General features: G+C 32.4%; 1 long non-coding RNA gene across 1 annotated transcript in view; it reads right to left on the bottom strand.

Moving 5' to 3' along the window:
* Positions 1-14841, bottom strand: part of LOC148282354 (uncharacterized) — a 55479-nt gene that overhangs the window by 26441 nt on the left and 14197 nt on the right. Inside the window, exon 2 of the long non-coding RNA XR_015822113.1 lies at positions 12740-12865. This is a non-coding gene — a long non-coding RNA (uncharacterized LOC148282354). The remainder of the gene's footprint in view (positions 1-12739; positions 12866-14841) is intronic.

The following is a 14841-nucleotide window of genomic DNA, read 5'->3' as shown; positions in this document are numbered from 1 at the left end:
AGTCTTATGATGACCGAGAAACAGAATTTCATTATTTCTGAGTCTACGTGAAGGAACATTAAGAGATATTTGTTGGAGAATAGTCGGGACATCAAATACACTATAAAGTGTCTTAAACATGCAAATTAAATCTGCATTAAATCGACGTTGTGGGAGACTGGATATATTCAGGAAAAGTTCCATGTCGGTACTATAAAATCGCCATTATGAAATGGATAACGCAGGTAGGATGCGCACGGATTAATAAGTGGATCAGGCCAAATAGGTAGAAATACGTTTTTATTTATAGTGGTTTTATTTGTGAGTTTTTTGTGTTTTTATTACGTTTCATATGTATTTGATATTACGATTCAAATATGTATAATAAGGCATGTTTTTAAGTTATGTACTTTCTCCTTCGGCACGGGACACCCCAGTGAGGGAACATTAGCTTTAATGTAAACAAAGTAAAACATAAATTGTAAAATAACAAATAAATAGGTATTTGAACACTGTTTTTTGTCACTCTCTCGCAAATGCCTTCCCGGTATTGCGAAAATGTCGTCGGACTGAATATGCCTAGCTTAAATGGACGTTTCGTTGTCCGGTTTTCCGAGCCCTAAAACTGAAACGATTTTGTTTTCCATTTTTTGAGAAAGAGCATTGGAATGAAATTTTCTGTCGGTACCTTTTCCGTTTTTCAGAATAATTATATTTATTATTATGATAATTATATTATTATGTTTGTATATTATTATATTTGTATATTATTATATTTGTATATTATTATATTGGTATATTATTATATTGGTATATTATTATATTTGTATACCGTACGTCCACAGACGAAAAATAAAACTGGGTGATGTTATGGGTGTTTGGATGGTCCTAGCTCCTATAAGAAACAATTGATCAAAATATCAAAACAATAGAGACACGACGATGGTAAATATCTATAGTGTGTAAAAAAATCACTACTCTAGTGCTAAAATTCAGGAAGTAAATACGGGAATACGTTTGAATGAAGAAAAATTAGACAATCCATTTTTTTTTATTATATCGTCTGACTAACTTGCAAAACTCCAATCTCCAAAAATAAAAAAAATACAGGAGGGTGAAAAAACAGTAAAATTCGTTGAAATTAAGACCACTAGGCATTACTTTATATATTAGTTATATTAATAAAAAATCATAATAAAATATACATTCATTATTTCCTATACATATCGATACTGATTATGCTGTAAGGAATTAAAAAAATTTTTTTTAAAGAAAATGATATATTTGCGTTCTTATTATTTACTCAAATATTTCGATTTTCGGGGCCATTTTCAATCAACTTGGAGTAGAGTGAGGTTCGAACCTCGGACGTCTGATACACGAGTCCGCAACACTAACCACGGAACCATAACCCGTTCTATGATTTATAAGCCGATTACGTCTGAATATTGTTTAATGCGTCACATAATGGCGATACAAGGCTGCCCGCTTAAGCCGGTCACAGCTCGGATCCCCAACCCCCAATCCCCAGTAGGTAAGAGTAAAAGCTTCCCTCACATAGTGGAATTGTACTTTAAAATGTAAACACTTTGTCCGCGATACGGTAAGCTAGAATTATGGAAGAATCAACATCCACTCGGAAGGTTCTGTACTTCTACATTTTGATATCCAGAAACATTTCCACCGACCGAAGGCTAAATCCTAGGTTTTTTTATTTAAAATGAAGAGAATAGCTGAAAACAATTTGATTAAAAATATTGCTTAAGAAAACTATGTTTCAAATGAGATTTTAGCGACGTAGGGTGTTTGGAGACTATGCTAAAATTATACTTCAACATTCACGTTTACTGTAAATTGGGGAATATAATCTCAACTCTTAAGGCTGTAGTCTGGTAAAACGAACGCAAAATTATACTATTTTGCCATTTGAAAACCAATGTTTTTTTTTAATCGCGCAATAATAAAATAAAATAAAAAACACAAATTAGATAAAAACAATATTTTTTGAAGGTATTTCTGTTAAAAAATTTACTTAAAAGTTTTATGTAACTGAAATATAATTACTTTTAGACCGGCAGATTACGCCATTTCAAATTTAGACTAAACTTAGGCATCTGGGATCTCAATAAATACTAAGTTTTGAACTAAAATTTGTGGTATAATTTAAACATAATAAATTGAATTTTTAAAAGAAATACAAGCATTTTAAATTACATAAATTTTTGTGACATTTTCCTTTATTTCTACTTAAAATGAGGAATTCCAACCCAACCCGAAATTAAATTTTAAAAATGCATGTAAAGATGAATCTCACCCGCATAAATAAAGGTTTTAGCTCTTTAACTTCACAAACATCAACAGATGAAAGAATTGAAGGAATATAGATGTTCAAATATGGGCAGAATGGTGAATGTTACACAGTGTGTAAAGTGGCCACTTAAACCAGCCAATGACAGGTCATAAGCCCTGTAGATGCCTAGACTTCTATATTACCTTCTCTTAAATGTTCTTCATCTCTGTTGTAATATGTTAATAAGAAATTAAACAAATCCGCTGGCGAGTAGTTTTAAAAGCCCCGCATTCAGCTAACGTGATTCCCATATTGCCAGATTTGCAAATCGATAAAAAAATAGAGATTATTTTAAACTGGGACACGAGCAGCCATTAACATAGTCTCGATATAAACAGTATTATATCTATACACATTTACACATACATGCCTGGGTCGCCAGTCGCCTTGTATTGATAAGTGACAATCAAAATGAATTTGCACCGCGAATTCCACACAGAAAAATAATGCTACATCGTTTGGTTTTGATTTAAACGTTAGTGCGGTCTTTAGTTCATAGAGCGTTTTAATAGCGCACTTAAACAATTACTCCGTATCTGGGCGGACGAAGAATACAGTTCTCTGTGTGAAATAGAACCGGAACCCGGTTCTCCTCTCTTCATTGTATAGTGTGAATTTTTAATTCTTTAATTAATCTTTGTTTTTAATTTTTGTATAAAATTGTAAAATTCAATATGTGTATGTTTTTATAATTTTCTCAAACTGAACGGTTTGGGTAGGTAGGAAGAAATTGCCTTAAGGCAATATGCCCGCCCTTATATGTATATATATTGTATATGTATATAAAGTGTCAAATATTTTTTATCGATTTTTTTTTTTTTAATTTGATTTATTTGTAATGAAATATAACCCGTCAGGGTTCGTCATCATCATTTCTCTACCCGCGACCCGGTGGTGCATAAGGCACTGCATTAACACTCCTATCGCGGTGTATCTGGTCAGTCTTGCGCTTTAGGTACCAGTCCAGGGGCAGTAAAATATTGCCTTCAAAGGTGGTTATGTACATGTTTGATTTTAACCTAGCAAGTTTATTTATTTTAAATATTAACCTGATACTAATGAGGGGGTTTCGCGGAGTAGTAGTTAAGACGCTTGACCCACACACGGAAGGTTCCGGGTTTATTAATTTATTTAACACTTTATACGTACACATAAGGGCGGGCATATTGCCTTAGGCAATTTCTTCCTACCTACCCAAACCGTTCAGTTTGAGAAAATAAGTATTCCATGGACATCTAGATACATTAAAACAAAATCGTATAATTTTATTGTACAACAAAACACATATGGATATATATGTTTACCTTATTTTATAATTTTCTTTACCATGTTATATTATGTATGTGGGTGAATGTGTCTGTGCGTATGAGTGAGTGAGTGTGCGTGTATATGTGTGTGTAATTATACATGCGTGCCCACGCATGCTCATTTGCATGCATATGTATATGCATTTATTTTTAAAAAAATGATTTATATACCTTCATTAATTTTTTGAAATATATGTGTATTTTGGGCTTAAATTATTAATATTGTAATCTCACAGCAAGCACAAGAAGTTGCTTCTTTTTTGGTGTGGTATTCCGTTTCGTATTTTTGTTTTTGTACTTTAGCTTTATTATGTTTTTTTTTTGCTAACATGTTGTAACTTTATGTATAATATATATATTATATATTTTATGCATTTTTTAAGAGAATCGGTTCGACTCCTAGTAAGAACAGAAAAATTAAATGTGGTTTTTTTCAAGCCTAGGTGTTCTGTGCTGTAGGTGTAGGTTGTGTGGTGCAAAAAAAGGAATAAAATTAAATTTAAAAAATTAAAAAGTCAAAAAAAAAAAATATCAGGCGCCGATGACGAATTATCCATCAGTTCTATAAATAACGGTATAAATATTTAAAAAATACACAATTGGTGTATAGGACGGTTTTGTGGTGGGGGTGTTGGCGCACTGCTGGAACATTGCCAAATAGTCTCCCCACCCTCGTTTTACCCAACCCCACCCCTCACCAGGTGACCCAGTGACTAGGGGCTGAGTTCCCTGTTTATCTTATTGGGTAGTTATTTTCGAATATTCGTCATACGTTGGTTGTGTCGTTTTTAAATCGTAGGGTAATTACCAAAACTAGGTAACTTTAAAATCAGCATTTTTAAGTTATGAACTAAAAACACTATTTTGTGTCTTCCTTTATGAATGCTACCTATTCATATATTGTCATGATTCATTAAAATCATATTATGATGATTTCAATGCATGACAAGACTATTTGTAGCATTTATGGAGGAGGTTGAAAAAATGTGTTTTTAATGGGTAACTCACAAAAGCTGATTTTTAAGGTAACGAGCTGAAGTAATTACCCCGCGAAATACACCTACTTTGATTTAAATATGTAATGAATATTCCAGACTTTGGAATTAGCTACCTCTTCACAGAAAAATGCTCCTTCCTTGACTGCTATTAAGAAACGCCTGAACAATTATTATATCCTTAGAACCTAACACCCCCTCAATTTTTTATAACTGAATCCTCTTCTGTTTCATTCTAAATTCATTACCTGATCCCACATACCGCCATCATTTATAATAGTTATAATATGTATTACATTACTTTATATTAATTAGTTTTTTATTAACAACTAGCTGACTCGACAGACGTTGTCCTGCCCGAACGTTGGCTTGCCTGCTATTGCCTTAAAAAAAGACTTTTCATTGATAATTGGGTACTTGTTTGTGATGAAATTCAAAAGTTAAAAATTGTTAGTATTCAAATATTGAAGTTAAGTAGGTACTTGTTTATGGTTGAATTCCAAAACATACGATTAATATTTTTCAAATATGGCATCATTTTTGCAAAAGTCAAACTCCGTTCTTCTCCCCAACAGAGGGGTGCACTTATGTAGGAATACGATTTTAAAAAACGTATTGAATGTTAATAAATATTATTTTAGTATTACCAAAAATCCAGTAAAAATAAATAAATGGGTAGAAATTATAAGGAACTTAAGGAAAAAATCTGATCGAGATCCACAAAAAATGTATGCTCTTTGTAAACATTCAAAAACAAACTTTTTTTATACACAAATATACAACATCCTTCCATTTTTCTGTAAATGCATTCTCCTGGAATGCAACCCTGGTAGATCAATAAATAAAAAAAATATGCTCCGAACTTCTTTTTTACATATTAGATTGAAGATTTTAATATCTACGAACACGCGCAGCGCATATATCATTTCTCTGAAAACTGCACGTAAATCGACTAAGCCGTTTAGGAGGATTTTAGTTACATCACACGTACAGAGGAATTATATTTGTTAAGATTATACTATATTATTTATGTTTAAGAAATATTATGTATTCTTAGCACATACTTTATATTTATACTATAACGATTATTAATTTCTTACATTTGATTAGCTATGCATTTATAATTAGTTTCAGTTATTTTGTTGTTGTTGTTATATTAGTATAAAAGTACTTATTTATTTATTTAAGCGCCCTAGTGGGGTTTTACATTATAAAAAATACACGGATATGGTAAATATAAACTACATAGTGATAGAGTATAAAATAAATAAATACAATAATACAAATTCAATGGGAAGAAATTAAAATAAACAAAACCAACAACAACTCGAACAAAAAAGGCAATGAAACTTATTTATACTTTAAAAGATAAAAAATCTCCATCTTAGAACAGGCTGAGCCATGTTAGATGGAGACTATCCTAACCAGAGAACGCTTCGTATTCATTTTCGATTCACTAGTTTTATTCCCTGGTAGTAAATATTTATACTTATTTACCTATGCAATAAATTGATTAAATAAATACAATAAAATATAAGTATTTTTGTCAGGCACCGTAGCGCAGTTGGTGAGACGGTCGACTGTATCGCGGCGTAAAAAAACTGGCGTCGCGGGTTCGATTCCCGCCAGTTGCAAGAATGATTATTTTCTTAATTGGTCTGGGTGTTGTGGTGTATTTTCATAACTTCCTTCCATATGCCCTCTTTCCGACCACGAGCCTCTAAAATAGAAGCTTAGCGGATTAATCCTTTAAAAAAATAAAGTTAAGGTTTGCAAGCTGTTTCTACCCACTAAAACAGCTAAAATTTGAAAATAAATATGTGTATTTAAAATTTGTAAAAAAAAATTGACGAATTTTTTATATGATCCGTCTGTTTTTTTTTAGTTGGCTGGAAGATATTGCATTTAGCAATAAGTTCGTCAAAGCGCACATAATTTTTTGTACTTAAAATCTTAAATAAATATTGTGGTTAAAAAAATTAAAAAAACAACTTTGTTTTTTTCAAGTATTTTTTTCTTACAAGGGTGTTAATTTGATATCAATATTTTCGAAGCTAGACAGGAGAGGACTAAAAGAAATATTGTTTATTTGGTTATTAATTATTTTTTTCTTATTATGAATCGCTTTTTAATTTCTAAGATTTCTAATTTTAATATTTTATTTTCAAAATGAAGTACTTTTAATCCAGTGTCTTTATTGAAGTTATGATTATTTTCTATCAAATGATTTGCGAATTCAGAAAAATTATTATTATTTAAGCATCTTAAGTGTTCTTTTACTCTAATATTAAAGTTTCTATTAGTTTTTCCAATGTAGATAAGACTTGATTTATTGGGTCCACATGTAGTATTTAGTGAACATGATAAAAATAAAATAGGAATTGATTCATTAGTTACGTAAACCTTGACGAAGAAGCTTGTTTGCTTTGAAACCGGTCGGTGGAAAAAACTAATTATAAAAAAATAGTGGTTAAAAACAAAGTTGTTTTATTTATTTAATTATAATGAATAACCACAAAGTTAGTGCTTCAAATATAAACTTTAAAATATTGTGGTTGTTAATTAAAATAATAGTTTAAAGGTGGGTATTACACACATCTTCTTGCATTTTTGTTGCAAATATCTAAAGACATTGCATTGTGATGAAATGCATCCCGGGTAAGAGCGTTAAAGAAAAGTAAAAATGAATGTATGTTTGCAGAAATATGTGGGTTTGGAATAGCTTTCCCAAAATTTGGCACAGTGTCAAGACATAAGAAATTTAGTACACTGTGCGGCGCTCGCAAGGTCACCGGCATATCGATCGGCACACACACACTCACCCTCACACACACACACACCCACATTGCCACTTGCATGCGAGCGTGGGGGTGTACCGTGGTTGCATTCTGCACTTCTGCAGACTTGCAATTTAGTCTGCACAAAAGTAGGATTGTCCAGTTTTGTCCATTGCATGTCTTATCCGAATACTGTCCAGTCAAAGAGGTTTTGACTCCAGTTAAATAAAATTCACAAGGACACTGGCGATACACCGTCTCTGTGTAGTTGCATTGTAAATAATAAAGTAATACAATAGAACTCCGTTTACTTGAACTCCGGTCATCCGGATTGCCAGATAATCCTAATGATGATCCTAATCATTATTATTGGATAATAATGATTAGGAAATAAAAAATAAATAAGTTTTTGATTTTAATTTAATTACGCAACTGACTTTACTAGGTATGTTTTATTTTATTTTTTAAATATATATTTGGACCCCTGTATTTAGTAGCCTTACGTGTCATGTACAAGGCTAAGGTACTCGGAAAAAATCGTTTTTGTTTGTCTTGGAAATGGGATGTTCGATCACTGATTTTGGTTTATTACCTTTATGAGCTGGATGTGTTTATGTCTATGTCGGTCACGTGGTGTGATGGTCGGCGCGTTTGTCTGCCATGAAAGAGGTCTCGGGTTCGATTCCCGACATGGTTGATATGAAATATTGATTTAAAATGGTGTTTTTACACCAGAATATTTCATGGGACTGGTACCTGAAGCGTAAGACTGATAATCTTACCTTCATGTAACAAAAATGATCAAGATACGCTGCAATTGGTGTACCAATGCAGTGCCCTATTTACCCCTAGGTGCGGAAAGGGAATTATGATGATTATGGATATATTTAAGTAAGTTTTTAATGTTACGTCAATTCGCTGTGTCATTTCGAGAGAAATAAAATCTAAGACTAATTAATCCTGATAATTGGAGTTTTACTGTATGTATGTTAAAATATAAAAAAAATATTCAAGCTTGGGAAAATTCACATTTCATGATAAATGCAAACGTCATTTTGCATGCAGAGCGCAGGGTATAAAAGTAATTATTTTAAAGGTGACTAGAGATATACCCAGTATATGACGATCGCCAAGCTGCGACAAAAGTCAAAAATATATACCAGATAACGGTCTATTTTTGACATAGACGTTCATCAAATGACACCGACAAAAGGCTGAATTTTTTTATAAATAAAATATTTATACCTATCGTTTATTTTGTAACTAAAGTTAAAATGAAAACACCTTTAATCATAATTTTAATAAAAACACTGGGTTAAGGTTCTGCACGTTAAAAATAATATAATAAATTAGACAACTCAGAAAAAAAAAAAAAAAAAAGTAAATCAAATCAAACAACATTTCCTGTAGTCCACTCCTATCTACTTTGGACCAAGTGCAAATGATCGAATTTCATAACTCCACAAACCCAAAATAATACTTGGCATAAAGACTTCTTCGTTTTTGAATGGCCCTTTCAACTCGGGTGTTCACGATTTATTTACTCTATAATATGTATTGGACTTAAGACAGTATTCAAATTAAACAGTGAGGTTTAATAATAAGTGGTCGAACACAAAAAGTATTTATTCTATGAATGTTGATAGATGCAGAAATAGAGGAAGACCGAGAAAGACATGGCATGATCAAATCCAACAAATACTTGAAGATGGACATGTCAAAAGTCGGAATAATCGGAGCGCGTGCATGACTGAATGAATGTAGAGGAGGCGAGATCTGTATGCAAAGATGGTGATGTGGCGTTCTATCCTCTCGGCCTAGCCCTACGGGGAAACGGCGTGATGGTTTGTTGTTGTTGTTGTTTTTTATTGCTATTGAGGAAAACTTTTAAAAATTGAAAGCTTCTGTGAGGCCGTCTGCACCGCAACAATTCAGAATACGAAACTTGTCGCAATATGTCGTCACGAGGCGGAAATACAAGAAAAACGAAGAGTCTCCTTCGGCACGCGATGCCGCCACCCGTGCGGGGGTAACAAACTACCGCCCCGCTAAAAGGTTGGAGTCCGCGAGGGACGAAGGTTAACAGAGCGTCGAAAACGGACCCGGCCGCCGAAATAGGGCGCCCTTACATGCGTCAAACGCTAACAATGGGAAGCACGAAAGTATCGTTTGTCAGTTAAGTGAAATACTCTTCAGGCGATATTGGAGGGGGGGGGGGGAAGAGATAAAATATTGATAGGTGTATTCTTGGGTCGGTTTGATTGATTGCGCGATGCTAAACTAGTACTAGTATAATATTGACATTAGAAATGGCTCGATCAGTGTTTTATTCGCCATTTTAGTCCAAGCCATCGATAACAATAGTAAGAAAGTTGCCGATTTTTTTCGATATGGCAAACTTGAATTTTCGTTCCTCATATTGGAGTATTTGTACACCAAAATATATTTAAGTATCAGGCATAGAAAGTGTAGTTGCGTGCGATATTCGGTTAAGTGGTCAAGTTTGCGAAGGTCAAAGATATAACGTATACAAACATTCTGCAATGAACCAGCTGACGAGTTGTATGTATGCAACTCAGCAGGACTTTAATTTAAGACTATTTTGTAAATATTTTTGAAAAAAAAACTTATCAAGTAATTCAGAGAAATAACGCGGCTACGATAGGTTAATAAATTTACAAACGCCATCAAAAACTTAAAACGTGACACGTAAGAACATGTTCTGGAGTCGTCTAAAACATTGATTCTTAAAAGACTATGCTACAAAATCCCTCTGAAAACGGAGCTGTAATGCCGTGTTAAGCAAAAAACGATATATTTTGAAACACAGGTATTTAAAAACAACAATCTAGCGCGACTGTTCAAGCCTTAGGGTCTTGTTAAACACAGCATCCCGTAAGCCTGCTCGCGAGAAGAACTTCTAACAAGACTTGAACCCCAGTATAAGGTGAGTACTTGTGTTCATTTTGTATTGGAGTTCAGTATTATAAATAACACGATTTGCAACCAGCACATAAAATCTGCGAACCAGCGAGCTATCAAACGTGCGCTTACCTTTTATCTAAGCTAAGTGGCGCGATCAGACTTCACAGGCATACGTGTAAAATAAACTATTATTTTAAGTATTCATCCAGTTTCTATTTTTACCCGAGCCAATACGGTGTTCCAGATTTGGGCAGAAGATAAATAATAAATAGGTGTACATGTACATTATTATATATGTACAGAGTACCGTAGTTGCAGTTTGAAAGCGGTTTGCGCAGCAACCTTCAACCTTTACAAGCCGGTGGCGGTACCAAAATGGTGGCACACACCCCTTTCTTCACCCCTTTCATTCATCACCCACAAACACCCCCCTACAATCAGATATTCTTCTATAAACTGCGCAAAACTTTATATTTAATATTGAACCTTTTTTTTATTTTTGTTCAATCAGTTGTCTGTAAATTTTTGTATGTATTTTATTGTTAAATAAATAAATGAAAAAACAGAGGCGTTGAGGGGATCCGATGAATGGGGACTGATGGGTTGGCCTCTGTCCATACATCTTCTTCCCTGCATAGAGTTTGTATTCCTTGGAAATAATTTAGTTAACCTTCCGCCACAAGCATTGGACAAAGAGTCCCTCAGGACTGCGGGTGGACGGTGAGCTTTTGTATCTCCTCAACGTAAACCGACCACAGGGTGTCAAAATAAAATTAAAATAAAATTAAAATAAAATGGCCACTAAGAAATGATTAATGGGGGTGGGATGCACACGGATTGATGAGTGGATCAGGCCAAACAGGTAGAAATATATTTATATTTATAGTGTTTTTATTTGTAAGTTTTACGTGTTTTATACGTATTTGATATTACGGTTAAATTATGTTTAAAAAGGCATGTTTCAAAATTATATAAAATGGCTCCCTCAGCATGGGACACCCCAGTGAGGGAACATTATCTTTAATGTTAAAAAGTAGTACATAAATCGTAATAGGACAAATAAAATTAATAGGAAACACATTGGCTATATTAGAGATTTTAAAAATGAGCATAAAACGGTACATGATAATCCAACCTTTATTAATAAAACAGTCCTTTTAACAGAGTAAAAGAAAACTCTAGGTGTTTACTGGGCTAATGAACTGTCATTGTGGTGTAATGGCAAAGATGCTTGTCACATGGGTTTCGGATTGGATTCCCTTATTCGATGCCGTAATTCGCCACATTCATTAGGTTTCCTGGCCCGTTGTTGTGCAAAAAAGACAGTAAAATAAAATAAGAATTTGACACGTATTATTCAAATAATTCTTCAATTTTTAGTTATATTAATTCGATAAAGGGTTGTTTTAAAATCAGCATTAATAAAAGTTTTATAAGCGAACGGTGAATGTTACACAGTGAACATTGACGACAGGACATAAGCCTTTACTTTTTTATACTCCGTTTCCCAAAAAATATCTATTACTAGAATAGGGAAATATCACTTTTTTTACATTTGTAAAGTAATAAAGGTCTATGAAATACTGTCCAGCAAAAAAAATTGTTACTTATTAGTAGCATAAACAATATTTTTAAATTTTGAATTTTGAATTCCCGCAAAAACGGTCATTCTATTGGCCACACCCCTTATACGTCACGATTCGTGTTTATTTATTCCTGACTATTTAAATTTGATTAGAACATTGTCACGAATCTTGACGTCACAACTATCAAACATGTTGCGTTTTTCTAGTGACGTATTGAAAAAAAAAAAAAAATAATAAACATGAAAACATGAAAACATTTCTCCACAATATCCAAATTGATTTTGAAAATACAATAAATTATTTTTAATCCATTTCATATATTTTTATTGGTATTCGTAGTATGTGATATTTCCCTATTGTACAACAACAGAATTTAGCTACAAAAAAAAACTTTATTTTTCCGTTGTTGAATCGTAGTAATAATCGTAGTAGTAATAAAAGTAAAGCCTGAATATTTTTGCAATAATTAATTGACATTTTTCACGTCTCTGAGGGAGTTTTTCGTTACAAGATTCTCTTACTTTTTTAACATATTATTCTCTGGATATTATGTATAATTTTTATACATATATACCTAATTTTACCTTATTATTTTAATTATTTCTACATGTACGAATTGAGATATTCCATTTTGTAATGTACACATATATGAATAAATAAAATTTAATTTGAAAAAAAAACGTACTGAAAAAAAACATTATCTTTTAAGCGACATTTATTATTACACATTAAAATAAAGATTACAGGCGCTAAGAACATAAAAAAATAGTGTTCTGAAGTAGGTTACTTAAAGGTGAAGACAAAATGAAAACGTGATTACCTTTATGCGGTAAAAAATGTGATTGAAATTAGTGAAGGTTCGCGCAATTAGCCAAGTACGACGGCGGCGGTGACGTCACGACCACGTGACAACACGACGACGACAAAATGGCAGTACAGTATTTACCTGAAATAAAACAAAAAAATATTACAACATGTACCGAATTTGGAAGTGAAAATGCAAGACAATTGAACGTAGTTATGCAGAAAGCAGCCAGCCATAGAAAAGTGAAACTGCGATAATAGCACTTTTGTGAAAAGACGGAATAATCCAGTCTACACAACAGTTAGAATGTTTTTGACTTTAACAAATGATAAACAATGAAAACATTAGTATTTTTTATTTGAAAAACAAAAATCTTATTATGTATTTGACCACTTTCAATGATTTTTGAAGAACCGTAAGATTTTTCTAATGTTGTGGGTGTTTTTAGCAAATTGAAAAATGTCGTTTTTGTAATCGACACCATTTTCAGAAGGTGATTAATACAGTTTTTTGTATGAAAGCGATCTGGCTGTTTTTAGCAGAACATAGAATCGTCCTTACTGCACCTGATAACATTAATATCTCATTTTTTCTGGCTGCTTTCTGCATTACTACGTTCAATTGAGGGCAGTTTCATAGACACAAATGTTGAATAAATGAATTAAATAATATAAATTTATTTAGGTGTTTAAAATTGAAGTACATACATTTCGTTCTTTAGAATCTTTAAGTTTGTAAGTGAAAACTCTTGATGGAAGTTTATTGTAATTTATTATAAAAATAAAAGACGAATAATACTTTAATCCACAAATTTGGAATATCCAGTGACCGGTTTCATCGCTTTCGCGATATCTTCGAGACTGGTATCTTTATTTAGGAGTTCAATGTATTTATACAAAACAGAGGTAAGGATAGAGAATTCAAAATTATATGAAAGTAAATTAAATAAAGTAATTTTTATCTTAAAGATCATTATCAATTTTTTTTGGGTTAACTACTGAGTTGATATAATGCTATTTTAATGAGTTTAAGTATTTTATTTTTAGTGTTCCATCCTTCGTGAGTGTGATTTATTGAGAAAATAAACTCTATAATATCTAATAGTAAATACAACGGAACCGCTTTTTACACGGGGTATAAAGAGATAATTTGGATGTGTAAAAATAATATACTCTGGAACATCTTTTTACACGGAGAATGCGTTCCACACAGTACCGTGTAAAAAAAGTATAATAAAAATAACAATGCTGGATAGGTTTCTTTGTACAGAAATCAATTCAGGATTTCAAAAAAAATTCAATAATATTTAATAGACCTTAATTTTTTTCTTAAATACGACATACATCAACATACTCAATTTAAAAAATCAATTTCATATTATGTTATATGCCAAGTATAATTAGAGATGTAGGGCGTTCCAATAACAAACATTATAATTATATTACTACTACGCATTTTTAAATTTGTGTCTAATAAAACTAAAAATATTTTTGGACCGTATTTTGGACCGAGTAAAAAAAACTGTGAAACGACGTTTCAGTGTATATGTTTTGTCGGTAGTTTTAAGAACTAATAGCTTTATAGCCTGTTTCTTAAACATACATTTTTTTCAATGTATAAGTGTGCTATTTTGTTTTTAGTACAGTGTTTAAAATCTATTTTTTTGTAGTCTTGATAAAACTCTAAAGTATACTATCCGCCAACCTTGTAAAAAATAGTAGAAAGTTGAAAATGTTGTAAACAATTTACCAGTCCTGAAGATGCCTTCTTAGGCGAAAGAACACGTTAGTCAAAATAAAAATAATTAACCAAGGAATTATATTGATATTTACATACCATAGATAATCATTTTGATCATAGAAAGCCTCACCTACTTACTCGGATCCGTTTTAAAGGTCTTGTGACCTCTTTTCAGATCCGCAAATTATAAAAACAATTTTTTTTTTAAATTTACATTTACTGCTTTCAGAGCAACCTAAGTATATACAGACAATTTGTCTGTCACCCTCAAACTATTTTTTTCAATTCTGACGGCGATAGGGTATGTTAGTTCATTAGCTTGTTAATAAACCGGAAGAAACAAGGCCGATCGGGAGAACCAGAACCGTTACCACCCC

The sequence above is a fragment of the Micrasema longulum genome, unplaced genomic scaffold (assembly GCF_059751315.1).
Source record: "Micrasema longulum isolate JH-2025_06_02 unplaced genomic scaffold, ASM5975131v1 h1tg000335l, whole genome shotgun sequence".
Lineage (NCBI taxonomy): Eukaryota > Metazoa > Arthropoda > Insecta > Trichoptera > Brachycentridae > Micrasema > Micrasema longulum.
This window is presented reverse-complemented; position numbering and strand designations above follow the sequence as displayed.